The sequence below is a fragment of the Musca autumnalis genome, unplaced genomic scaffold (assembly GCF_047663935.1).
Source record: "Musca autumnalis isolate F117 unplaced genomic scaffold, ASM4766393v1 scaffold_2, whole genome shotgun sequence".
NCBI lineage: Eukaryota > Metazoa > Arthropoda > Insecta > Diptera > Muscidae > Musca > Musca autumnalis.
In genome coordinates, this window is record NW_027411755.1 from 101,837,735 (window position 1) to 101,864,982 (window position 27,248).

Consider the following 27,248-nt stretch of genomic DNA (forward strand, 5'->3'; position numbering starts at 1 on the left):
TCGGGGATCTAAATGAACGATATAAAAGAATGCGCTGGATACGGATCCGTTCGTTCTTTTCACGGAATCGTTCCTTTGAACCGGTTCGTTCATGAACGACACAACTCTATCAAATATTGTACACTGATTTTCATCGCACGAATTATTTGTCATGTGAACTGTAAGTAGAATGTGCAGTGATTTAAATTTTTGGTATAGTAACATAGACTTTGCCATGAACATTGACATCATTAAGTCTAGAATAATTTCTTTCTTGAACCCATAAGTTATTAATCTTAGTAGTTATATAAACTAACCGGCTGTTGGAAATATGTAATCTGTAGCTGGTATTCAATGATCACTTAGCATCCACCATTATCCGGATTTTGGTGTGTACGCGATCCCTACGTTCAAAGGGAGGTCGCCCCCTCGCACTGTGGTTTAGCTTGTATGGGAGAGAGCGACAAAAATATTTCTAATCAAGATATCGATCTGAAAAATTTACCGTAAAATCGTAGTGACTAGAAGATAATTTTCCCCAAAAATCGTCAGGACTGGTCCACTTTTAGGTATAGACCCCCCATAACGGTACTTAAACTTTTTTATTAATTTCAAAATTTTGTCTATATTTTCAGTGTGAAATCTCTGTAATTTGACATTTATTATAATCTGTATCAAACATTCTTGCCAAATTTCATCAATATACATATACTACATTTTGGTATAGTCCTATATCATGTTAACTCCCGATATTTGATATATGATGTTTTTAATGTCCCTGTACATCGAGTAAGTTATGCTTGTCACAGTCCGTTAACCCGCGCTTAGTATTATATAAATGATGTTAACCTGAGTTATCAAAAGAAATTTCAACAACATATAGAGTTCTGCATTTCAAAAGATATTTTCAAATTGTATTTTTCTGTGTTTTTAATTGAAATGTTTATTTTAAATATTACTTTGTATATTATATAATATCATAGTCTGTAAGGAATGTATATTCTAAAGACTGAAATAAATAAATAAATATATTTAAGTATTTGGCCTAACTTTTGTACAAAAACGTTTGTAAAAATCATGACATTTTATGAATTTTATTCTTGACAAGGGTTAATTGGTAACAAGTATTAACAATATGAGGCAAAGAATATTCTTACTAGGCGCGTTAACATATGGACCAAGGGCGTACAGGTCATGTTAGATGTAAACAATGTCCTATAGGTCTCAAACAGGGAATATCTGGGAACAAAGATGTTTTATGAGACTTTTTTGGTCGCGAGGATGGGTTGGCATCTATTACAATAAGTAATAGCATTAGGATATCTCGATTAGGAGAGTTCCCAGATCGACTAAAAATGTACCAGGATATATAAACAGTAGACAAAACCACACATGTGGTCCTGCTTGCCAATTTAACCATTCTACGTTGTTTAGTTTTCTGTGTCCCCCGCCGGGATAACAATTTTGGCGCGATGCGGGGCTTGACGCCACAATCTGTTCATTCAATTTCTTTAAGTGTTAAACTGGGGGGTTGTGACTGACCAAAGGTTATCCACTCCTTGTCGAAGACCTACACAATACACTGAAATCCTACAGTGTATTTTTGGGGTGAGTGACATATATTTGGTTACTGATCTCCTACCAAAATAATTCGAGATCCCCTAACACCGGGGTGTTAAGCGACCACGTGCCTATCGGTGTTCAAGGTTTGCAGTCAGGGTACCGACTGTATTATAACGGAGCCTCGTTGATACCTGGGCACCTCAACGAGAAGCAGGCTTAGTTGTCAAGTTCCAATCATGGTAGTGGAGGGCTATGCCATGGTTGTACTCAGTTCCCCCATCTAAAAATCTATCTATGGATGACAATATTACAAACAAAAAAAACAATAAAAACCCAAACCCCTTTGATAACGACCCCTGCTATGAATATGGACACTGCTGCACCTAGTGCAATTAACCTAAATTTGGGCGGGGACGACTGTTCCACACCGACCCTGGACAGAGTTAGCGACTCAATAAACTCGCAGAGCAGGGAATTGCTCAATCTCCTGAGGGAAAGTGCGTCCCTTCACCTGAGTCGGGAAAGTTCTCCCATAAGCAACTGGGAGGACATCCCCCTGTCTGATGATGAGATGGATACTACGGTCATCCCATCTCAGAAGGACAAGGAGATGTCCCCCTCGGTTGCTTCTGGGAGCACAAAACCGGATGGGAAGGGAGTAACTCCGTCAGGGGATGATACGTCGGTCGCGACCGATAGACCCAGTCTTCCCAGGCAGGACGCCTTGGTGGATGAGGCTATGGATGATGAGACTGGAAATTCTCTCACCTCCCCATCCATCAAGAGTAGTAAGGCCCGGGAGAGAAAGGATAAACATGGCTACAAAAGAGCAGTTAACTACTGCTCTAGATTTGTAGACAAGTCTCCAGGTGAGGTCTCCCCGGCGGAATTCCGGGAGATTAGGTTGAAGCTCCGCTTCTTGAGGCGTATTGAGAGGAAATACCCTCATTTTGAGAAGCTTCCACTTCCAATCGGCCGGATCCGGAGGTAGGCGCCAGCCCAACGACTGGCTTGACTTCCCCGGAACCAACCACAGTACAAAATCCAGTAGTGCCGGCCTGTTCGAACCCTTTGCGGACGCCTAATGTGTCTGCGGTAGGGGAAGACACCCGGACCTCACTGGCCCCACCGACACGGTCCTCGAAGTCGGAAAAGCAAATTGGGAATTCACGGGAGGAGTTGCCACATCAGCCCCCAGCTACTGTGACAACCCCGCCGGTGAATGCCGCAAAAGCTGCTGGGGAAAACATAGGCGGGAAATGTTCCAAGGCCGCTGATTTGCGGAAGCCTGTTAAACAGGCATCTGCGGTATCAGTGACGAGGAACTAATCCAGCCCCTCGGGGAACAACAAAATTGGCCCGAAAGGGAATATCGGCTCCGCTGGAGGTCGGGTGATTGATGGGACTGACGGCACTTCAAACTCAAAGCTGGCTAGCGGTCAGAAGACTACTTCTTCACTACAACCAGGTATGAAGAGAGTGAGGTCTTCTGAGGATCCGCATCCAGATGCTAAGAGGCTGGGTGGTCGCCAGTCCGAAAATCGACCGGCATCGTATGCTAAAATGGCCGCCCGACAGACGGTGAGGGGAGCTCAACCAGGGAGGGCCTGTAAAGGCAGCCCGGGCCAAAAACTTCCTAAACCTGCTGGAAAGAAGCCATATGAGCCACACAGGCCTGCAAGAATGACGGCCCCAGATGACCTTCTGGTGGCAATCATTGATAGAACTGACCCTGAAGGTAGGATCAGTGACGATCACGGGTTGCTGGTAGAAGGTCTTCTGAGGAATGTCATTACTTCCGATGATGTGGATGAGAGGAAGACCGGCTTTGGCAGGGCATCCGTATACAAGGGTGTCAAAGTTATCAACTGCAAGGATGAGGAATCACGTGATTTCCTCACCCATAAAGGCAACCCTGTTCGCTGTAGTGTCAAATTTTTGTGTGCTCTGTGCATTTTTTAAAAAAATTCAATTTTTAATTAAATTAGCGTGTATACGTTATCAAAAGTTTATTAAAATTATTAAATAACTTATTGTCTAAATATTGTGCTAATTGGTGAAGTGTTATTAATTACATTTGTGCTAATAAGCTGCTTTTTTGTGTTGAATTTGTCTAATTGGCTATTTCGTTTTGTGCATATATTCTGTTACATTAGCTTATTGTGTTGTTGTAACAGCTTGGTTATCATATCAAAACAGAGTTGCCAAAGATTGCTTTTTTTTAATTAAAGGATTAAGAAATTCAGCTACAAAATCTCCAAAAAATTTTTAACTTATTAGTAAACTGAAATATAGTTAACATGGTCTGTTCATACGAAATATGTAATATTCGTGATGATAGTGAAGTTTGTGTTACATGTTGGTTTTGTTTAGATCAATGGCATTGTAAGTGTGCTCGTATGAGAGTAATAGTTACTGACATAATTAAAGAAAATGATGGAATTCGTTGGTGCTGTCCCAATTGTAGAAAAATCTCTGCTGATTTTTACAATTTTGCAAAGAATCTACATTCCGAACTAGTTTCAATTAAAGGGGAACTTTCCATAATTTGTTCCCGTTTTGATAAAGTTTCAAATTTGTTTAGCAAATATCCGGATTTGGACGAATTTGCATCGTCACCATCGGTTATCGGGCAGAAACGCAAAAGGTCGACGAAAAAGAGTACAGGTAAAACTGTTTCTAGTCGTAAACCTAGTGTTTCTCGGGATACTGTAATACAATCGGATCCAGTTAATATTTCTGATACAACTGAATCTGGTCGTGCTCAGTTATACGCCAATGTTGTGATGGATAAGCCTTTGGAAGTAAGCAAGCAGTTAAAGGAGGTTGTAGCAACTCCTGAGTTAATGAGTACTGGTGGTGCTAGTCTTGAAAAGACCTCACAATCTGCTCAAGGTATTCAGGAGTTGGCAACATCCTTGCCTGTTGTCTCTTCAAGGGGCTCATCTGCCAATGTAGGCCATACCCAACAACCTGTGCAAAGATCATTATCTATGCCTCCAGCTATGAAAATGGTATTTGCGTCAAGGTTCCCTCCCGAAACGACGGCTGACGAAATTTATGATTATATAAGATCAAGTATTCAAGGAGATTACTTTCTTAAATGTTACAAGCTTCGTTCAGCATTTTCGGAAAGTATATCTTCTTTCAGGATTGTTACTAATCAGTCAATATTTAATCAAATTATATCGAGAGAATTTTGGCCTGTAAATGCTTTTATAAAAGAATTTGTGGAAAGAAACGACAAGTTAGCACATTTGCCTCCGCGAACAGCTACAGTTTCAAAAAACTAAAAAATTCTATTTCTATATGCTATCAGAATGTAAGGGGTTTAAATACAAAATTAACTCGCTTATATACTGATAGCTCCGGTTTTAATTATGATGTAATTGTTTTATCTGAAACTTGGTTAAAAAAAAGCTGTATTAAATAGTGAAGTTTTATGTCCGAAATATCAAATATTCAGAAATGATCGTGTTGCTAAAAAAGGTGGTGGAGTCCTTATTGCAGTTGACTCCTCTTATTCCACTAATTTAATTGAAATAAATAATATTCCTGATATTGAATTTTTAAGTATATCCATTGAACTAGGCAATTTTAAATTATTTATAACTTGTTCCTATATTCCTCCTTCTTCTCAACTTGACATACATATATAAAAAACATATATCCGCAATCAGTTCAATCGTTGGAAATATGAATGAAACCGATCGAATTTTGGTTCTGGGCGATTTTAATATGCCCTCTGTTAAATGGCTCTTATTACCAGATTCTGAAGCTCTAACACCACTAACATCCCGGGCGAATGCTAATCAAGATACATTCGAAATTGTTAGTCGATTTTGTGACCTCAATCTTCATCAAATAAACGATATACTGAATAGTTACGATAGAATCCTTAATTTAGCATTTGTAAATGTTACTCAATATTTTGAAATAATTAGAATTCCACCAATTTCTATTCCTGAAGATATTCATCATCCCTCATTATGTATAACCATGACCCATAATCATTCCTTTGGGGAAAATCAGTCCAAAGTGTTAAAAACTGTCCTTAATTATAAAAAAACAGATTTTCGGAAACTCAATTCTCTTATTTCTTCTGTTAACTGGACATCGGTATGTCTTTGCAGCAGTGATATTGATCTTGATATTAAAATTAACAAATTCTATGAGATCATAAATAAATTTATGCTTGAATGTATTCCAACTATTAAAGTCACAAATTCTTATAAATTTCCATGGATTACTCCTGAGTTATCAACTATAAAAAAATTCCAAAAATAAACTTTTTCGTAAATATAAAAAGTCAGGTTCTTCAATTGACTACGCCAATTATTCTGTAGCTAGGTCTAAGTATACGCTAGAATCTCGTAGATCATATAATGAGTACCTTAACAAGATTAAAGAAAATTTTAAGTCCAATCCTAAGTCCTTCTATGACTTTGTTAATTTAAAAAGAAAAACACCTTCTTAGCCCTCTTTATTGAAATTCAATAATCAAGAATTTACTAAAAACACAGATATTGCTGAATGTTTTGCAGAATTTTTTGCTACAACTTATTCAAGTGCATCTTGCCAAATTAGAGATACATATCCTTATAAATTATCTCAGATTGATGAAATTTACATGCCTTTCTTACAATACCAAGACGTTTCCAAAAGTCTGCGATCTTTAAAACCCATTAAAAGTCCAGGTCCCGATGGAATACCTAGTTTAATTCTGAAGCATTGTTCAGTTGCATTGTCAACCCCTTTAACTCTATTGTTTAACTATTCCCTTAAATTCGGTCATTTCCCCGCAATATGGAAAAAGTCTTATATTGTACCTTTACATAAGTCAGGCAGTCTGACTAATGTATCCAATTATAGAGGAATTCCAAATTAAGTGCAATTCCTAAATTGTTCGAAAAATTAATTACTTCTGTAATTTCCCATAAAATTCAACCCATGCTAAGTCCATATCAGCATGGTTTTCGTAGTGGTCTTTCGACCATAACAAACCTTATAGAATTCACATCGAATGTAATAAAAGGATTTGTTCGGCATAATCAAACTGACACAATAGCGGTATTCACTCATCGTTGTAAAGTGGCATTGTAGATCTTGTACATGTTGTTAACATTGTAGATCTACAAGTGTTTACAACACCACAACAACAAAATACATGAAAGTTTAATTTACCACAGGGTTGTTAATTTACTCGACCTAAAAGTATTGTAAACATTCCATTGTACTTTTACAAGGGTTAGAACAGCTGATTGCTGTGTCGTCACTTTGTTGTGAGTTTTATTTATGTCGGAGTTTTGTTTTTTTTGGTAGAAAAATGGGAAAAATTAAAAAGAATAAAAGAATGGAGGCTAAGAAAAAACAATTTTTTATGAAAAAAAGTGTAATAAAACTGAAACTAAAAGATAGACTTACGACGACGTTAAGATGCTTTGATTTTTTTACGATATTCACAAAGAAGACATTCACACTTCGTTGTAAAAAACCCTGGTACATATAGTACATTAACAAGAGTTGTAAATCTACCACAATGAGTGAATACCGCTAATATATACAGATTTCAGCAAAGCATTTGATAGGGTTAACCATAGGCTTTTGTTGTATAAACTAGATTATATGGGCTTTAATACTAATTTAGTAAGATGGATATCTTCTTATTTACAAAATAGATCACAAACAGTTTTGTTTGATGGATGTGTCTCAAAATCGATTGACGTGCCATCGGGTGTTCCGCAAGGAAGTCACCTCGGACCGGTTCTCTTTCTTTTATTTATAAATGACTTGCCAAACTCAATAATGCATTCTAGATTGCTAATGTACGCTGATGATGTCAAGCTATTCATTACTCATAAATCGGAAAAGCAAGCTGATCTTCTCCAGAGTGATTTAAATAGCCTTTTTCAATGGTGTAAAATCAACTGTATGGACTTAAACTTAAAAAAAATGTAAACATATGTGTTTTTCCAGATCTTCTTCTTTAATAAGGCAATACAATATTAACGGTTCTCAATTATTAACTGTAGCATCATTTGTTGATCTTGGCCTTTTGATGGATCGAAAATTAAAATTTAATAATCATGTAATTTCTATTGTTAATAAAGCGCATGGAGTTTTAGGATTTATAAAAAGATGGGCCAAAGAATTTTCAGATCTATATAACAAAACAACTATTTACGTCACTTGTAAGACCTATATTAGAATATGGTTCTGTTGTATGGGACCCTCAATACGCAATGTATTCTGATAAAATTGAATCAGTGCAGAAACAATTTTTGCTTTTTGCACTGAGAGGTTTACATTGGAATAGCGATGTTGTCTTGCCTTCATATACAAGCAGGTTAAAATTAATTCGATTACCTACATTAAAAAGTAGACGCACAATGTTAAACACTATGATGGTGCATACAATTTTAATGGGTAATATTCCCTCGGATTTCTTAATATCATCTATTAGAATAAATGTTCCTTGTAGAACAATTAGAAACTATCAACCCTTATTTAGAGATTTTCACCGCACGAATTACTCTATGGGAGATCCTATTAACAAAATGTGTGTAGATTTTAATTCCATGTATTGTAATGTAGACTTTGGCATGAGCCTTGACCTTATAAAATCTAACATAATTTTATTTTTAAATGAATAGTATATAAAAATGTATTAGTAAGTAACTAACTAGCTGATGAAGTAAATTCTGTAGCTGGTTTTCAATTTCCCTCTCATACCCCATCATGATGCGGATCATGGTGTGTACGCGATCCCTACGTAAAAGGGAGGTCGCCCCCTCGGTCGGCAGGGGTGGGAAAGTGAGGCGTGGGAACGTTCGAAAAAAAAAAAAAAAAACAGTAAATAGCTCTGGCGCTCTGTGGGACGGCTGCAGGCTGGCTGCGATTCCCATCGCCGAGATCCCATCAAGAGTAGCGGCTACAACATGGGTGCCACCTCCTGCTTCGGATGTGGCACAGGTGTTGAAGCTGATCAGGAAGCAAAACAGGCCCATCCAGACTGACAGCTGGAAATTGGTGAGATCCTATCCAGAAGGCGAAGGCACGGTGATGAAGTTCACCATGGACAGTTCAAGTGCAGAGTTCATCAAGAATTGTAAGGGAGAGCTGGACTTCGGGTTGGGTTGGCTTCGGTTCCGCTTCTCGCAGCCTCAGTAAGGAGTTCGGGCAGCAGGGCCTTCGCGTGGTGCAGATCAATCTGCATCACTGCAAGGCGGCGGCTGCAGAACTCCTTCTCTCCCTTACAGATTCGGTAATTGACATCGCTTTGGTCCAGGAACCCTATCTCTACAAAAATAGGGTTTCTGGACTAAACGATGGGCGGTACTCCCTGTTCTATTCGTCGAATGGGGAGAAGGTAAGATCTTGTATTATAGTGAAGAAAAGTTTAAACCCTATTCATCTCTATAATTACAGTGATGGCGACACGGCGGTTGTGAGGCTGGAAGTAGGCTCCGGAAGGGCCTTGGTGCTAGCCTCGGTCTACATGCCGTACGAGGTACCTGACCCACCTAGTCGATTGGTGCGCAAGCTAGTGGATGAGATCTCGGGCAGTTGTAATCTCATAATGGGCTGTGATGCAAATGCCCATCACTTCCACTGGGGCAGCAGTGACACTAATACGAGAGGTGAGTCCATATTCGATTTTATTTTAATTAATAATCTACGAGTGTGTAATAGGGGAAATACGGCCACCTTCCAGAATAGGGTAAGGGAGGAGGTAATAGACCTCACCCTTACAAATATGGAGGATACGTCCATAACGGACTGGAGAGTATCGGAGGAATGTTCCTTTTCGGACCATAGGACGATACACTTTCGAGTCCCGAGTGGAAGTAAACGGCAACAACCTCATAGGAATCCCAGGAGAACTAATTGGGAGAAATTCAACTCCATGGCCTCTTCAAGACTGTGTGAAATATCTGAACCTCACACAGAGAGGGAAGTGGACAGACGGGTTGAGGATCTCACAAATGTCCTCAGGGATTGCTATGAAAAGACATGCCCATTAACTTATCCAGGTAAGAGAACACAGCCCGCTTGGTGGAACAAAGATCTAGCTAACCTCAGGAAGGTTAGCAGGAGAGCATACAACAAAGCGAACAGGACCAAACTTAGTACGGATTGGGATCTGTATAAGAACAGTTTCAATAAGTACAAAAGTGAGGTCAGGAAAGCTAAGAGAAACTCCTGGATTAACTTTAGTGAGTCGATAGAGGGAGTAAACGAGGCGGCAAGATTTCGTAAGGTAATCTCAAAGGACCCCAAACCTATTGGTAGCATCAAACGAAATGATGGCACGTGGACGAACTCTGCTCTAGAGACTCTTGACCTATTGGCAGAGACTCATTTCCCGGGATGCAAGGACGCTGTTTCGTATCCGAGCTCGGAAACGAACAGAACCTATACACCCGATGAGAGGTTCTTCGTCGATAGGTTGATAAGTGACTCAAGGATCTCTTGGGCTATCAGCACTTTTCAACCCTACAAGTCGCCTGGCTCAGATGGTGTCATTCCGGCGATGCTTCAGAACGCACCACCGGTATTGATCACCATACTGTAGGTTATTTTTAGGGCTTGTCTATTGCTGTCGCACGTACCGGCACTGTGGAAAGAGGTAACAGTGACTTATATCCCCAAGGCTGGGAAGCCAAGCCCCGCGTTGCCGAAGGACTACAGACCGATAAGTCTCCTTCCTCCTTTCTATTAAAAACTTTAGAAAGGCTGCTCGACTTGGAGATCAGATCGTACATAAATTGTGACCTTGTAAGCAGCTCTCAGCATGCTTATATGAAAGGAAAATCGACAGAAACAGCGCTACATGAGGTAGTAAGTTATATAGAGAAGAATATGGATAACTTGGATCACACATTGGCCGCTTTTCTAGACATAGAGGGAGCGTTCAATAATGTGAAGCTTGAATCAATTCATTCTTCTCTAGAGCTTCTGAGTGTCCCCTCTATCCTAATCAACTGGATTGACAGAATGCTGGAAAGCAGACTGATCAATTCCAGTATTGGAGAGAGTTCCGTAAGGAAGTCAGTCACTAGGGGCACCCCACAAGGTGGAGTATTATCTCCACTGCTGTGGCTTCTAATGGTGAATGGGATACTCAAAGAGTTTGATAGACTAGGGACTAAAGTTGTAGCATACGCTGACGACGTTGTCCTTCTAATCAGTGGAAAATTCTTGTCGACGCTGTCGGAAATGATGCAGGGTGCGCTGGTTAAGCTCTCTCGCTGGGCTCACCACAATGGTCTTGGGGTGAACCCTGCGAAGACTGAGCTTGTACTATTCACCAGAAAAAGAAATATTGCCGAATTTGTGCCGCTGGATGGAGTACGGTTGGACCTCTCTACGGAGGCGAAATACCTGGGAGTGATCCTGGACCATCGGCAAAGATGGAATAGGAACACGGAGGAGCGCACAAAGAGGGGTTTAATCGCGCTTTATTCCTGCAAGAACTCCATAGGCAAGAGCTGGGGCCTCAGACCACATGTAATACATTGGCTGTATAGGACAGTGGTCAGTCCCATTCTGACCTATGGTTGTCTCGTTTGGTGGCATGCCCTAGGCAATAATTCCAATCTGTCCAAATTAGCTACTGTGCAAAGAGCTGCGTCAGTACTCGTTACTGGAGCAGCAAGAAGCACCCCTCAGGCCGCATTGAATGCCATACTGAACGTCCAACCTATGGACATATGTACTTGTACAGTATCGAGCTTCACGATCTGCCTTGAGGCTTAAAGAGCTAAATCTGTGGCGTGGTTCACATCTTGGACATGCTAGTGTTCTACAGCGGATATGTAGCCAGATTGGACTAAGAGCCAGGGGAGATGAGACTGACTACATCTCATCAAGCCTGGACTTTGACACAGCTGAAGTATTAATGCCCGACAGGAGTGAGTGGACACGAGGCAGACCACTTCCCGACAGTCTGTCGATCTTCACCGATGGGTCGAAGATGGAAGAAGGCACGGGATCTGGTGTGTTTTGTAAAGAACTAGACATCAGGAACTCATATAAGCTTAATGACAATTGTAGTGTTTTTCAGGCAGAATTTTTTGTGGTTTTGAAAGCCTTGGAATTAATAGTTGGAATGACGAACCTTATAGATAAGGCAGTCACTGTTTATGTGGACAGTCAGGCTGCCCTAAAAGCGTTAGGGTCATACAGCATTAAATCCAGGATTGTTCAAAGATGCAGGTCTCTCTTAAAAACATGTAACATAGTTGTTAGGTTTTGTTGGGTTCCAGGGCATTGCAATGTTGAGGGAAACGAGATAGTTGATGAATTGGCTAGAAGAGGATCCCAATCCTCGGACCTCACGGTAGAGGATAGTGTCAAGCCACATCTCTGCTTCTTCCTCGACAAAGTCAGTAAGCTCCACGCAGAGAAAACCGTTAAAGTTTGGCAGGATGTGCCTGGTTGTAAGGTATCTAAGTCAATCTAGCCGGTTATCTCATGGCGTAGAACTTCGTACCTCCTCTCGCTGTGCAAATCAGAAATCAGAACCGCTGTGGAGGTAATAACCGGTCACTGCGGAATAAGATCCATCACTAGCAAGTGGGATGGCAATAACATTGAGTACTGCAGGTTATGTGAGGATGAGGAGGAAACAGAGACAATCGAGCACCTTCTATGTAGATGTACTAGACTGATGGTCAAAAGACATAGAATATTTGGTGAACATGTGATTGAATCTCTTTCCTACTTCGCCTCTATTGACCCTACAGTGTTGGTGGTTTACTGCAAGAGCCTTAAGATGCTCTGGGGCAGGCCAGCACAGACCTAAAACCATTAGTAATTAAATCGTAGTTAGCTACTAAACCATCTTCCCTCTTTAAATAACCTGACTTCTCCAATACAGTCACTAATTATTCTTACTCTTCTCTCTTGTCATACCAACTTCCGCTTTCCTTCCTGTCCAACCTTTCCAACCTAATCATCTTCCTCCCACACAGCACATCACATCAACAGACATATATCATCACCAACAGTCACACAGCACCACATAGCTCTATCCACAACAGGCACCACATCACTTGTCTTCCACACCACCAATATCTTCACACACACTATCATCATCTAAATAGCCACGCTTCATCATCTACAGCTATATAAAATATCTCTTTGCACAGTCATCACCTGAATGCACAAATCACCATATAGCCATCAGTTACACATCATCACCATCTACAACCCAATCAACATCAACACACATAGCCATATCCATCATCTACAATCAAATAGCCCAAATCACACATCAATACAACATCTTTCACCTCTACAACACACATAATTCAATAGTTTGGATGATCACAATGGACCTCAAGGTATCCGAGTGAATTAGCTGCCAACATGGCAGTTGCGCATCCTGAACCTAACCTTAGTTTTCTGTGTGGAGCTTAAATCTACGGCAGGACTTCCACGTTGCTACTTTCAACGGCAGATAATTCTTGAAGTGGCATGTATCTTTCAAAAATAATGGTGTCTTTGCAGAGATAGTGTATACGATCAAGCAACTTAGAGAAATCATATGCCTATAATTTCTTCGAATACCGTCCGTCTCATTCTGACATTGACAAAGTTCTTTGAACACCATATTTTAAAAACATACAAATGTGAAAACACACTTTCATACTGTAATCCTAACGACATATTTTTTTAAAAAATAAGATCGAAACAAAAAGCAAAACAACACCGATTGCTTGAAAACACCCAAAAACCCTATACTAAACATTCACAAAACTCCGAGTATACTCAGTATAATGAAAACTGAATACCGCTCGGCAACTTTCGGCAGACGAGATAATTTTTTTCTAATTCTGGACACTTCTACGAACATTTAAATAAAAATAACGTGAGGATCCGCGAGGATCTAAGGTACTAAAAGTCCATTTCTTTCCACAATACTAAATAAAAAACACTCATAAAAAAACATTTCAAAAGAGATCAATTTTACTACAAAATAAAGATACAACTTTATGATGTTATCAATTAAAAAACAGGGTTTAAAAGCCAGCATCTAAAAACATTAGCATTAGCTGTACATTTCAACTGCTACACAATATTCACACACACGGCTAAATAAGCAACCGAACGCATATTTATTTTTGTACATTTTTGCTTATTTCGTTTTTTACGCCTAATCTTTTTTTCGTTAGGCATAATCGTCAACCACGCTACATATTTAGCAGTCGGCTGACCATTCGTCGCAGCGAATTAGCCAGAGAGGGTGTTTTTTGTCATAAGAGTTGCCAACGCAGTATTAAAAAAGATGTCATTTAATTCAAAATGCTCCCATCATATGGTAGAACCTAAAGAATATTAATTATTATTGTTTAAAAATAAAAAAAAAATATATTTTGAACGGCTTCACCAAAAATTCACATGTCCTTTGAACGAAAAAGTGGAATTAATTATATCGTGATTTTGAATGCATTACACTGTTAACCCTGATCTCAAAAACAATTGTTTGCTGAAAACGTGTCTAAGCCGTTGAAACTTGTTGCTTATTCTCTATTCTGATATGTGTTGATCATGTGTGCTGCAAAATATGAGTATGCGTTTCCGATGCTTTTTTATTAAAGCGACAATATCAAAAAATTTGTTGCTACATGTTGCCGTTGTTCATTGTTGCTAAACATATTTCGAAGAAGTTTTAGCAAGCAAAGCTGCAAATATTCGGTGCTTTTGCTAATATGGCGTTAGCATTTTAAACCCTGTTAAAAACAATAACAATACCATTAAATTTAACTTTCATTTCTTACTATACTCGTAGTAATTTTACACATTACTTTTTTGTGGTATCACTTGTAACTTGTCACTACGTTAAAGGAAATTTCAATGTCTCAATTTCTTCAAATGGAAATTCCCACTTCCTTGGCCCTGCTTTAGCTAGTACCGTTAGAAATTGTAAAAATAAAACTTGAATACTAAAATTTGATGTGTCTACGATAGATTTGAATAGTTACAATCATAATTTATAGACATCGATTTTTGTATTTTTGTGGCGGGCTGGGACCACAGTGCCTCGGTTCGGTAGGGGTGGGAATGAGTGGCGTTGGGAACGATCGATAAAAAAAATCAAGCTTAGGAGAGAGTTCTATAAAGAAGTCGGTCACCAGAGGAACGCCACAGGGAGGAGTTTTATCACCCCTGTTGTGGCTTCTGGTCCTGAACGGGATACATATGGAGTTTGATAAACTTAAAACCAAGGTGGTCGCGTATGTGGATGACGTAGTCATTCTAATCAGCGGAAAATTTTTATCTACGCTGTCTGAACTTATGCAGGGTGCTTTAGTGAAGCTCTCACGTTGGGCCCACCATAATGGAATTGGGGTGAATCCGGCGAAGACAGAGCTGGTACTTTTCACCAGGAGGAGAAAGATTGCTGCTTTCGTTCCACCAACTCTAGATGGTGTGCAAATAAGCCTCTCCAAGGAAGCAAAATATCTTGGTGTGGTCCTCGACCACAAGCTTTGTTGGAAGAGGAATACCGAGGAGCGAACAAAGAGAGGCTTAATTGCATTATATTCTTGCAAGAACACCATAGGTAAGAGCTGGGGTCTCAAACCACATGAAATACACTGGCTATATAGGACTGTGGTTTGTCCTATCCTAACCTACGGTTGTCTTGTTTGGTGGCACGCACTCAGCAATAAATCAAATCTTTCTAAGCCAAGTAGTGTGCAACGTGCCGCGTCAATTCTTATTACTGGAGCTATTTAAAGCACACCTCAGGCGGCGCTGAATGCTGTTTTAAATATCCAACCTCTGGATATTTTGGTACAGAATAAGGCCTCCAGGTGTGCCATTACATTGACATGTGGCGTTGCTCACTAATTGGTCATGCAAACGTTCTACAGCGGTTGTGTAGTCAGCTAGTGCTTGGAAACAGAGGGGGTGAGACCGATTACATTTCACCAACTCTTGACTTCACTATACCTGACGTTTTAATACCCGATAGGGATGAATGGGTTCTGTGCAGACCAATTCCTGATAGCCTATCTATCTTCACTAGGGTTTTGGGTAGGGAAATCCCGCACCGGGATTTCCCGGGAATTCTCGGCTTTTTGATTACGGGATTTTCCCGGGAAACAAAATCATATTTCCCGGGAAATCGGGAAATATCTTTTTACATTTATCACAACTAATATTAAATTAATGAATAAACGCTGTCTGTAACTTTTATACCATAGAATTAGAATTCTATTAGATTTTAGAGAATCAATAAATTACAAAATATTTGGAAATATCTTTAATCTACAAAAGTGTTTCAGGGAAAAGGTTATAAGAGCCGCACCAAAAACATGGACTATAACGACGGATTTTTATTCTGTTTTATTTAAGTGCGAAAGAATATTTTCTATTTTAAAGTCCCTCAGCCATTGGGCTAAAGAGGGTCCGGCTTGCTGGCTGATGCGCACGATAACTTTCGAACGTAGCCACCGATCAGGTCAAAAATTTGGCAATCGAGATTTTTTTTTTAACTTAGTTTAAGTTCGAAGATTAACCATATCGGTGGTCCACTACTTCCGGTGCCTTCCCCACAAAAGTTCAACAATTATCGCTAAAATGGTGCGCACAATAACTCTCGAAAGCTCCAGGCATAGAACGGGTTCCACACAAAATTCGGGAAAAGTGAAGTTTTAGGCTCCTCTCGGATCGATTTGCCGGTACATATTCTGTCGGGGGCAAGTCCATACTTCCTGAGATAATGTCTTAAAAGCTCCAAGAAACCTTGACGGCAACAAGTAAAATGGAAAATTGGCAAGATAACTCTCGCAGGAAGTTTCTGATTGGTCCTAACTTTGCATATCGTATTATTTCATCTAGTCATGTATCAGGTTGGAATATGGAATATATCGGTCCAGCCCTTCGGGTACCTCCAACACAAAATTTAGGAAAAGTGCAGTTTAACAGCTCATTTCGAATAGTTTTGAAATTCTTTCCAAAAAGTTTTACTTGAAGGCCCTGTTAATTTTGTTGGGAGGGCAAGTCCACTCTTCCTGAGGTAAAGGCACAAAATCTCTAAAAAGCCTGCCGATACCAACTACATTGGGTAGTACGTAAGATAACCGTCGAAGGGTGAAATCTCCCACACTCTCTCTTTTATATGTTTGGAAACATGTTTTGTGCCCTAGTTAAAACGGTAAATTTTTTTTCGGGTCAAATCCACACTTCCTTAGGATGTGGCTCAAAAACTCAAAAAGTCCCTAAAAACGTCAGAAGTATTGGGTTTGCTTCGGCACAGCTGACTGATACTTTCTTACTTGTTTCAAGCAATCTTAAGCATAAGAATAAAACATACGATTTTCGAGGTCCATAAAATTGGAATTTCTAATCAATAACTTAATTGTTTGAGCCAAATCACTTTCCATAGAGCGATTTTATTATGAAAATGGTCAGTGTGGGCAATATCGTTTTTAATCGATAGAGCGAAAACGTGTCATCCATTTTTGAGCCCGCAACTCTTTGAAACTATTGTATTCACGGAAATATTGATCCACTCTTGTATTTTAAAATTTCCCGGGAAATCCCGGATTTCCGGGAATGGCGATTTTTTGATTCCCGTTTCCCGGGAATGATAAAAACCGGGAAAACCCAAACCCTAATCTTCACTGATGGGTCGAAGATGGAAGATGGCAGGGGCGCTGGTGTGTACTCTGATGAACTGAACATTATGTACTCGTTTAAACTTAATTACAACTGTAGTGTTTTCCAGGCAGAGGTCTTTGCAATATTGAAGGCCTTAGAGGCAATAGTGGGAAGAACGGACTTAGCAAACAGGGCAGTCACTATTTACGTAGACAGCCAGGCAGCGCTAAAAGCATTAGGGTCTTTCACTATTAAGTCTAGGATCGTTCGAGATTGTAGGTCTATCTTGGAAACCTGTGGTATGTCAGAAAGATTTTGTTGGGTACCTGGTCACTGTGGTGTTGAGGGTAATGAGATTGTGGATGAACTGGCGAGGCGGGGCTCGCAATCAACCAACATGCAAGTGGAGGTGGTCATGGATAAACTCATCAGGTTCTACGTTGAGAAAACCAAAAGAATTTTGCTAGATGCTCCTGGATGTCGGGTTGCTAAGTCAACCTGTAATCTCGGCGCGTAGAACTGTTTCCCTTCTCTCGTTGTGCAAGTCGGAGATCAGAGTTGTTGTCGGGATCGTTACTGGTCACTGCAACATCAGATCTATGACTTGCAAATGGGATAACAGCAGCAGTGACTATTGTAGGCTGTGTGAGGACGTGGAGGAGACGGAGACAATTGAACATCTTCTCTGTCTGTGTACCAGACTGAGGGCCAAAAGACACAGGCTTTTTGGCGTTCACACGACGGAATCCCGGTCTCACTTCTCCTCTTCCGACCCCACAGTCTTGCTAGCATACTGCAGAGGCCGTAAATGGCTATGGGTTAACCTAAATATACTAGTTAATCTACCTTCTAAATATTATCTGTTTCCTCTCCTTCACTCTCTTATCATTTCTCTACTCTCCCCTGTCTCCTTACCTTCCATCTACTTTCTCCTATCCATAACTAATCTTCATCTCCATATCATCTCTTCTTTCCATCACCAGCACTCATCATCACCACAACCGGATCCGCAACTATCTTACACAAATTCTTCAACTACAACCAATAAACACACAAAATTTTTTCAACACTTTCAACACCCAGGATGATCACAATGGACCACAAGGTCTCCGAGTGGAGTGGCTGCAACCTATAGCAGCTGCGCATCCTATAACCTTACCTAACCTATATAGCAACAAGTTGATATAAAATAGGAATACAAAATTTTGATTAAGGCTGCAAAACAATTTTCTAATTGGTTTTGGAGATATACTCCATGGAAAACCATTGATATTTCGAACATATTGTCAAATAGACATTTAATTTCATGTACTTCTTCAAAAATACCCAATTTTCAGTAGAATTTCAAGTTTATTTTGCACCATCTCTCTTCATTCCTTCTTTTTTCTTTAGTTTTTTATAATACTAAGAAGAAACTGTCAATTTATGCCAAATTGTTAACGTATTATAGACAATTAAAGTCCACAGCTTTCATAAGGTCTTATTTCCCCGGTATTAAACTCATAGTTCGACCAATTTTAGCGTTTTAAACTTGAAATAGCTTTTGTTTATTCCAATTTTAAAGAATCGCAACAGTAGCATGCAAAATTTACATGTTTACTCAAGTTATTAAAAAATATGCTATTCCGATGAAACAATTTAAACCGTACAACTTTTGGGATTTTTGAAAGAAAATTAAAAAAATATATAACGGTAGGTTATCGAAGCAAAACTTTCTGATGAAAGATACTTCATAAAATTACAAACCAAGATATATAAACTTTCCCGAGGTTATTCCACGGATATCGACTAAACTGAAGTAACAAAAAGCAATTTGAAATGTGCTATTGACATGAAACAGAGTGTATATTAGCATCTCGTATGACTTTTTCTAGTAAGATGTTAAATAGGTCACACAATTGTCGTTGGGTCTCCTATAGACGATTAAGAAGAGACCCAACGACAGGTTTACAAGATAAAAATAATAAGATTGTAACCAAGTTATTTGATCTAAATTTGATCAGTGAATTAGAGAAAAATAAATTAATAAATAAAACTTCTATGGCTCCCAGAATATATGGACTTCCAAAAATCCATAAGGAAGGAATACCATTGAGGCCAATATGCTCCTGCACCAATTCCCCAACATATGAGTTGTCAAAATATATGGCATCCATTTTAGGAACTCTTACAAAATAATCAAAATACAATATAAAATATGCAGTCGAATTCAAATCAAGAATAAATAAGGAACGTATTGAAGAGGATGAACTTCTAATATCGTTCGATGTCATTTCATTATTTCCCAGTGTACCAGTAAATCTGGCAATAAATACTATAAAGGAAAAATGGAATCTCATTAAAGAGCATACGAACATCCCTATGCATTTGTTTATCGAAATTGTCACAATATGTTTAAAAGATTCAAGGTACTTTGTCTTTAATGAAAAAGTTTACGAACAATTGAAAGGGATGCCAATGGGTTCGCCAATTTCCCCTATAATTGCCGATATTGTGATGAAAAAATTACTTGACGAATCGATGCAAAAATTAAAAGTTAAACCTAGATTACTAACCAAATATGTCGATGACATATTTTGTGTCATAAAGGAAAATGAAGTTGGCAATACTTTAGCGACATTAAACCAATTCAACAAGCAAATTAAATTCACAATGGAATGTGAAACAAATAAACAATTACCATATCTTGACGCTGTGATACATAGACAAGGTAGTAGACTTCTTTTAGATTGGTATCAAAAACACACTGCGTCGGGGAGACTTATAAATTTCCACTCGAAACATCCTAGGCGAATGAAGATAAATACGGCGACCAACTTTATTAAAAGAGTTCTTAATATAAGCGAAAATACGTAAAATTCTGAGGACGAATGGTTTTCTGAATAAAACAATCACCGAATTAATTAAATACGTCCAAACACAACAACCGAATGCAAAAGAAAATGAAAATAATAAAATATATTATAGATCTACATATGTTTCAGGTTTTTCAGAGCGATTTTCCACAACGAAATTCTACAATAAAGACCAATTCCAACTTGCAATCAGGAGTAAAATTTTTCATTAAAACGAAATCCAAAATACCAAAAGATGAAAAATCAAATGTGGTTTATAAAATTGAATGTAATGGTGACAAGTCCAACTTATGCCAAATGTATACGTTGGCACTACAAAGACGAAACTAAAAACCGGCGCTCATAAGTCTGATTTAAGGGTAAAAAAATAAGCTATTGGACCAAAAGACAGCCCTTGCGGCACATTGTTCTCAGACAGGCCATACCCCAAACCTAAAGGACGTAAAAATTTTGGCACAGGAAACCAATTATAAGCGCAGATATATGTTGGAGATGCTGCATATAAACAATGTGCCAAATGATACCCGTATAAATTATAAAACTGACACTGAACACTGTGCACCACTAGTTTCTCACAGCACAGCACATGGTCTATGCTGGTGCTGTGAAAGTGACGCAGCATAACACATAGCCACAGCATCAAAAATAAAAACGAGTGCTATTGCTATGCTGTGCTGTTTTCAAAAACAAAATCGAAAACTGTGCTATGCTGCGAACATGAACGTAGCATAGCACAAGGTCTATGCTGTGCTTCTGAAATCTTCACAGCACATAGCATAGCATAGTCATCAAAATCAAAAACGAATGCTATTGCTATGCTGTGCTGTTTTCAAAAACAAAAACGAAAACTGTTGCTGTGCTATGCTACGAACATAAAAGTAGCATAGCACATAGCATAGTCATGAAATCGAAAAACGATTGCTGTGCTCTGCTATGCTGTAAACATTTCTACATAGCATATCATAATTAATGTTAACCCAGCAAACTCACTAACCCCCATTATTCTTCCCTTCTTTGGTTATCCCAGCAAAATTTGACGGAAGGGGTTCTTTGCGATGACGTGATTTCATGTCATCTTTTGCATTGGTTCAAAGGAAGTCGTGAAAGATCCGATCTTTTCATTAGGATTTGAACCAATGCAAAGGAAGTCGTGAAAGATCCGATCTTTTCATCAGCATTTGTACCCATTCCATCGATCCAATAGAGATGATGTTTGTGTTTTTATTTACACACCTGTTTATTTTCATTTTGGTATGTTCCAGTACTGCAAAAATCTACTAATTTTTACTATTTTTTTCCGATAACATAAACGAAAAATTGTAATCGTAGTAAAAATAAGTAGATTCTTGCAGTTTCTGGAACAGACCAAAGTTGTTAGAACTGTCGTCGTGATGTTGTCTTACATTTCCTGCATATCAAACAACTAAAACTTCTAAACAATTGGTATTATATGAAGTCCCAACCATCGAGCTAAAAATAGAATCGTACTCCACACATTGCTATTTTAAAAGTTCGCTTGTCTGTTCTAAATCTGACATAGAATGAAATCAATCAAATCTCGCTTCTTGGAATTTGAAAAGAAAGTCCGAAACGAAAAGGAACAAGAATCTGAAAATAAAGAAGAAACTACTTTTGGAAAGAAACAATTAAAAATAAATTAATTAAGCATAAATGGTATTTTCCATAAAAAGTCTCTCCTCCCCGTTCGTTACATTTTGTTCTTAGAGATCCCTAAAGCAAGCCGGGTTGTAGATCCCTACATATTTCCGTCACTAAACAAAAGAGTATAAATTACCAAAATGTTGTTATAAAATAACAAAATTATAAAATAAAAGTAATTTACGAAATAAAAATACTTAAAGGAGTGCATTTGGAGTCCATGTTGAAATCTGAACTGGTGATGGGAAGATAATTGAAAAAACCTTTTGTAAGATGAAAGAATATCAGTTGCGGAGAACGGAGGAAGTAATCTTTTGCGTTGCAGCGGTGGTGATTACATTGCAATTTTGGATGTAAACTTTTGAAAAACTAAACTGATAAATTAATTGTAGCTATTTCATGAATTCGTTTGAATTAATAAAGAGTTTTGTTTTTCATGAAAACCATATTTCAATACAGCATTTCCATTTTCCAAACAAGACATGAAAATTTCATGCCAAGGGGTTGGAGAAAATGACATGCCAAAGCATTGGTTAAAATGACATGTCAACGCATTGGTTAAAATGACATGTCAAAGCATGGGTGAAAATGACGTGTCAAAGCATTGGTGAAAATGACATGTCAAATCATTGATGGAAATGACATGCCAAAGCATTGGTGGAAATGACATGTCAACGCATTGGTTAAAATGACATGCTTAGGATCCAGAAAAGAACGTCATCTTTTGGGGTCCACGCTCACATAAAATTCATCGATGAAGATGCTAATAAGATGACATGCTAGATCACTTGCACCCATGATTGAATGTCATCTTTGGCATCGAACATTTTGCTGGGTATAGTTTGGATTTTTCGATCAGATTTTTTAGCGTTCGGGTTAAAATAATATTAAAAGGGATCCTTCAATTTCAAGGAGAACTTTCTTGGCATTAACTTATGTGAAAATTATATTTTTAATGTCTTCAAATTCGTTTATTTTGCGTTTTCAAATACATCCAATAGTAAAAGAAAACTTATAATAATGACCCTATGAGTAGTTCTGTGTTGTTTATTGCTCACAAGGTACATACATGGTACTTTTTTATCGATTGGATAATAAATGTGGTCTATAGAGTGATTTTGTGCAAATTCGCCTTTGGCCCTATAAAATGGGGACCAATTTTAATTTTAATTTGTATTGGCGAATTTTCACAAAATCACTTTACAGATCACATTTATTGTCCAATCGAAACAGCAACAAGTTGCTAAACAAGTAATCCCAGAAACATTTTTGAAAATCGGGTCAGATTTTAATTTTGGCTATATAAAGGGCCCATGGAAACTTTGAGGTCCCAGTGGCACGTGTTAACATACTCCGATTGAGCTCAAACTCTGACAATCTTAATTTTTAACAAAACTAAAAGTTTTAAGAGGTTGCCGCATAAAAAATCCGACATCGATTTTTAAAACCACCCTAGTACATATGTATATTAAAAAAGGTACAAATGGCAATAACATGCATTTAGAAACTCGAAATTCGCTTCCATAAGCCATGGACCACACTAGCGAGAATTTTATTAAATTTCATGAAATTATGCGTTCTTAGATCGAATTCTCCACTACAGCAATTTCACGATTTTACTCTACTGTGGAACTTGATCTAGAAACATAAAATGTTATTAAGTTGTTTAATAAAATTCATGCTAGTATGGTTCCCGATTAAATAAATTAGTTTCAAGAAACTATTGTTACTATATTTTTATAATATTTTGTGTCAAATTTGTTATATTTTAGCGGTCTTTCGAAATGTTTTTATATTTGTCCTAAGAACATTTTTAGAACGATCAATTATTCAATATTTTCTTTGAACTTTTGTTATCTATAACAAAATCGACCAAATATAATCGACCAATAATAATAATAAGCAAAATGTCATGGGGTTTCTTTCCTTATTTCTTAAAATTTTCATTCAGGTAAAGAGATTCTTAACAATTTCAGATAAGAGATTTTTTGGTACTTTAAAAAATTATATAGGGTAAGTGCTCCTAACTCCGGCGTGTACCAGTAGTCGGCACCTTTCGTATTTGAATTCAAATAACTCATAATTACTATAACAAAATATGAAAATGAACTTAAAAATGTTTCAACAATATTGTCAGCTAACTCTGTGTAAAATGTCATTGAGCTTAGACCATTTATTATATCGGAATTTAACTTTTTGGTAGTGAGTGTTTTTCACCACAACCGAAAATGCATGTCACTTAAGAAAAAATTAGTGGAGACGTCAATATAATAACGTCTGTAATTATATTAAAATTAAAAAAAAATTAACAAAATTGCTGTTGTGTTGGTAGAGAATAGTCAAAAGAACACTTTAGAAAAATAAATTATTAAAAAATTATTTTAATTCTGGCATTTTTGCCGATGCCGACTTCAGGGACAACAAAATCTTAGGTTAGGTTAGGTTAGGTTAGGTTAAAGGACGCGCAGCTGTCGTGTTGGACAGCCACTCCACTCGGAGACCTTATGGTCCATTGTGTTCATCCTATAGTAAGGGTAGGAGAAAAGAAAAGAAATAAAAGCATATCGAGTTTAGAAGTAGGAAAAAGGAATAATTAAGTAAGTTAGAGGATAGTTGAGAATGATTAAGTAAGTGCTACGGATTGAGAGATTATTTGTAAGGAGAGAGAGAGAGCGAGTAAGGAGGTTAGCCGTATTAAGATGCTGTATTTTGTTCGTGTTGAAGCCACTTCAGACCCTTGGCGAGAAGAAGCAGTGTTGTCGGCTCGGCTTGGCAGAATGTTGTCAGAGATGATAACGTATGTTCACCCATTGTTTGAACTCTCCTGGTCCTGAGCATTGGACAACGGCATAATAAGTGCTCAATCGTCTCTGTTTCTTCTTCGTCTTCGCATAATCTGCAGTAGTCCGTGGGGTCATCTCTATCCCATTTGCAGGTCATTGATCTTATCCTGCAGTGTCCCGTGATAACTCCAATCATTAGTTTTAGATCGGGTTTCCTCATAGAGAGTAGGGAAGTGGTCTTCCTTTTGGAGAGGTTGGGCCAGATTGCCTTTGATACCTTGCAGCCAGGTTCGTTATTCCAGATCTGACCAGCCTTCTCCCTGTATGTTTGTTCTAGGAGCCGCATGAAGTGACACAGGGGTGGCCTGATTGAGTTATCGATTTCGATGTCGTTTGACTCAGATCCGCGACGTGCCAGTTCATCCGCCTTTTCATTTCCCTCGATGTCGCAATGCCCCGGGACCCAGCACAAGGTAACGATTGATCGTAGGGCCTCCAAAGCTTTCCTGCAGTGCAAGACCGCAGCAGATTTGATTGAATGGGATCTAAGTGATTTTAGGGCCGCTTGGCTATCCACATAGATAGTCACCGGTCCGGCTATATCCCCTTCCATGTTTTTTATCAACTCTGCTGCTTTCGTGACCGCAAAGATTTCGGCTTGGAAGACGCTACAATTTTCGCTTAGCTTGTACGAGATCCGTAAGTTGAGGGTATCGCTGTAGACGCCCGCTCCTGTTCCCTTTTCCATCTTGGATCCGTCGGTATAAATCTCTATACCGGGTAGAGGTAGGGAGTTGTGGGTCCAGGCTTCTCTGTCAGGTATCCGAACTTCAATGTCGTCGAAGTGTAATTGTGGTGATATATAGTCACTGATTACCTCCAACCCCACCGATAGTCCAGATTGTCGTAAGATAGCAGCATGGCCGTAGTCGAAGTTACGCCATGAATTTAACTCCTTGAGTCGGAGAGCACTCTTTGCTGCCAACTCCTGTACCACGAGATTCATCGGATGAAGATCCAGTAATACATTGAGAGCAGCCTGTGGAGTAGGGCTATAACCAAAAAAATACCACCACATAGCCGTGTAGAGCATGAAAAACTATTATGAAATGTGGTGTCAATTTTTCTCTACCGCGAAAAAAGTTTCCGCACCAAATGCATTGAAGTTCTGTAATGCATTTTTTAATTTTATCTGTGATAACAACATATTTGCTTTTCATTAAAATTTTTATTTTTTTGTGATCTAATTTAAAATCATTATCAAAGCGTTCTGGACCAATTTGTTCTAAAATCGCGCTATTTCGGACCATATTAAGATTTTTTGACACTATTGCAATTTTTGGTTTTTCTTTATAAACTCGTGAATTTTATGTTTCTATTTTTTTCACCTATCGAACCAGGGAATATGGGGTCATTTGCAACGAATTCGCGAAAGTTACAGGCTGTTTTTGTTGACTTTGCTTGTGAGAATCGTATTTGTTTTCTACAAAAATACAACACTAGTACCATGTGGGCAATTTTGTCCTAATAATGAAAACGCGTTTCTAAGATCGATTCGGTGAAAAAAGGCTCCGCACCAACTTTGATTACTAAAACCCTTTTGATGCTTTTTCTACTTATAATTTTAAATTTGCTTTGTTTGAATAAATATTTATAGAACAAAATACAATTCTCACAGGCAAAGTCAACAAAAACAGCCTGTAACTTTCGCGAATTTGTTGCAAATGACTCCATATTCTCTTGTCCGATAGGTTAAAAAAATATAAACATAAAACTCACGAGTTTATAAAGAAAAACCAAAAATTGCAATAGTGTCAAAAAATCTTAATATGGTCCGAAATGGCGCGATTTTAGAACAAATTGGTCCAGAACGCTTTGATAATGGTTTTAAATTAGATCACAAAAAAATAAAAATTTTAATGAAAAGCAAATATGTTGTTATCACAGATAAAATTAAAAAATGCATTACAGAACTTCAATGCATTTGGTGCGGAAACTTTTTTCGCGATAGAGAAAAATTGACAAAACATTTCATAATAGTTTTTCATGCTCTACACGGCTATGTGGTGGTATTTTTGATATTTGCAAAAACGTGCAAAAAGTTATATCCCTACTGTGGAGTGCTTAAAATCTTAAGTTTGCCAGAAGTCGGCATGGGGTGAAAAACAATCGCGTGTTCCATTATTCCATAGTTTTTAGCTCAAAATTGTACAAAATATTAAATAAATACTTTAAAGTCTAATTAATAAAAATAACTTGATTAAAATAAGGGATTTTAGGCATGGTTTCAAGTGCGTAGATTTGTGGCATACCGGTAATTGGGTAATAGTTGCCGACTATAGCACCAACTAATTTAATTTATTTAGCACTTACCCTATTACTGTTTTGTCAATTAACAGACATAATAGTTCATTTTTTATATTTTCTAAAGACAAACTTGTTAATGGATGTTTTTATTTTAAAGAGTACATCTGTCGTCATAATGACTAAACAGTTTTTATTAAAGTTTTCTGGGATAAATGGTTTATCTAATCCAAAATACGTTGTTAGATTAATAAATAAGAGTATAAAAACTAGTCTTTTAATGATGAATTTTAAAAAATTGTAAACGTATACAAATATTTATTGATATCGCTATTTCTTTCATTTCTTTGTAAATTAACTTGAAACCAAATGTGTAAATTCGCACAATGACATTTGACAAATCTACAGCAGTTCAAATACATAAATACATTGTCGTAGCAACATATTTGTTCTGTTCCTTTACGTGCCTGAGGTTATCATTTCTTATAAT

The 27,248-nt window shown here is 38.1% G+C and overlaps 1 protein-coding gene across 3 annotated transcripts in view; it reads right to left on the bottom strand.

The window, feature by feature from the left end:
- The window catches only part of gus (splA/ryanodine receptor domain and SOCS box containing gustavus), a 148,642-nt gene that overhangs the window by 98,883 nt on the left and 22,511 nt on the right, over nt 1-27,248 (bottom strand). The gene's annotated exons all lie outside the window — the stretch shown is intronic.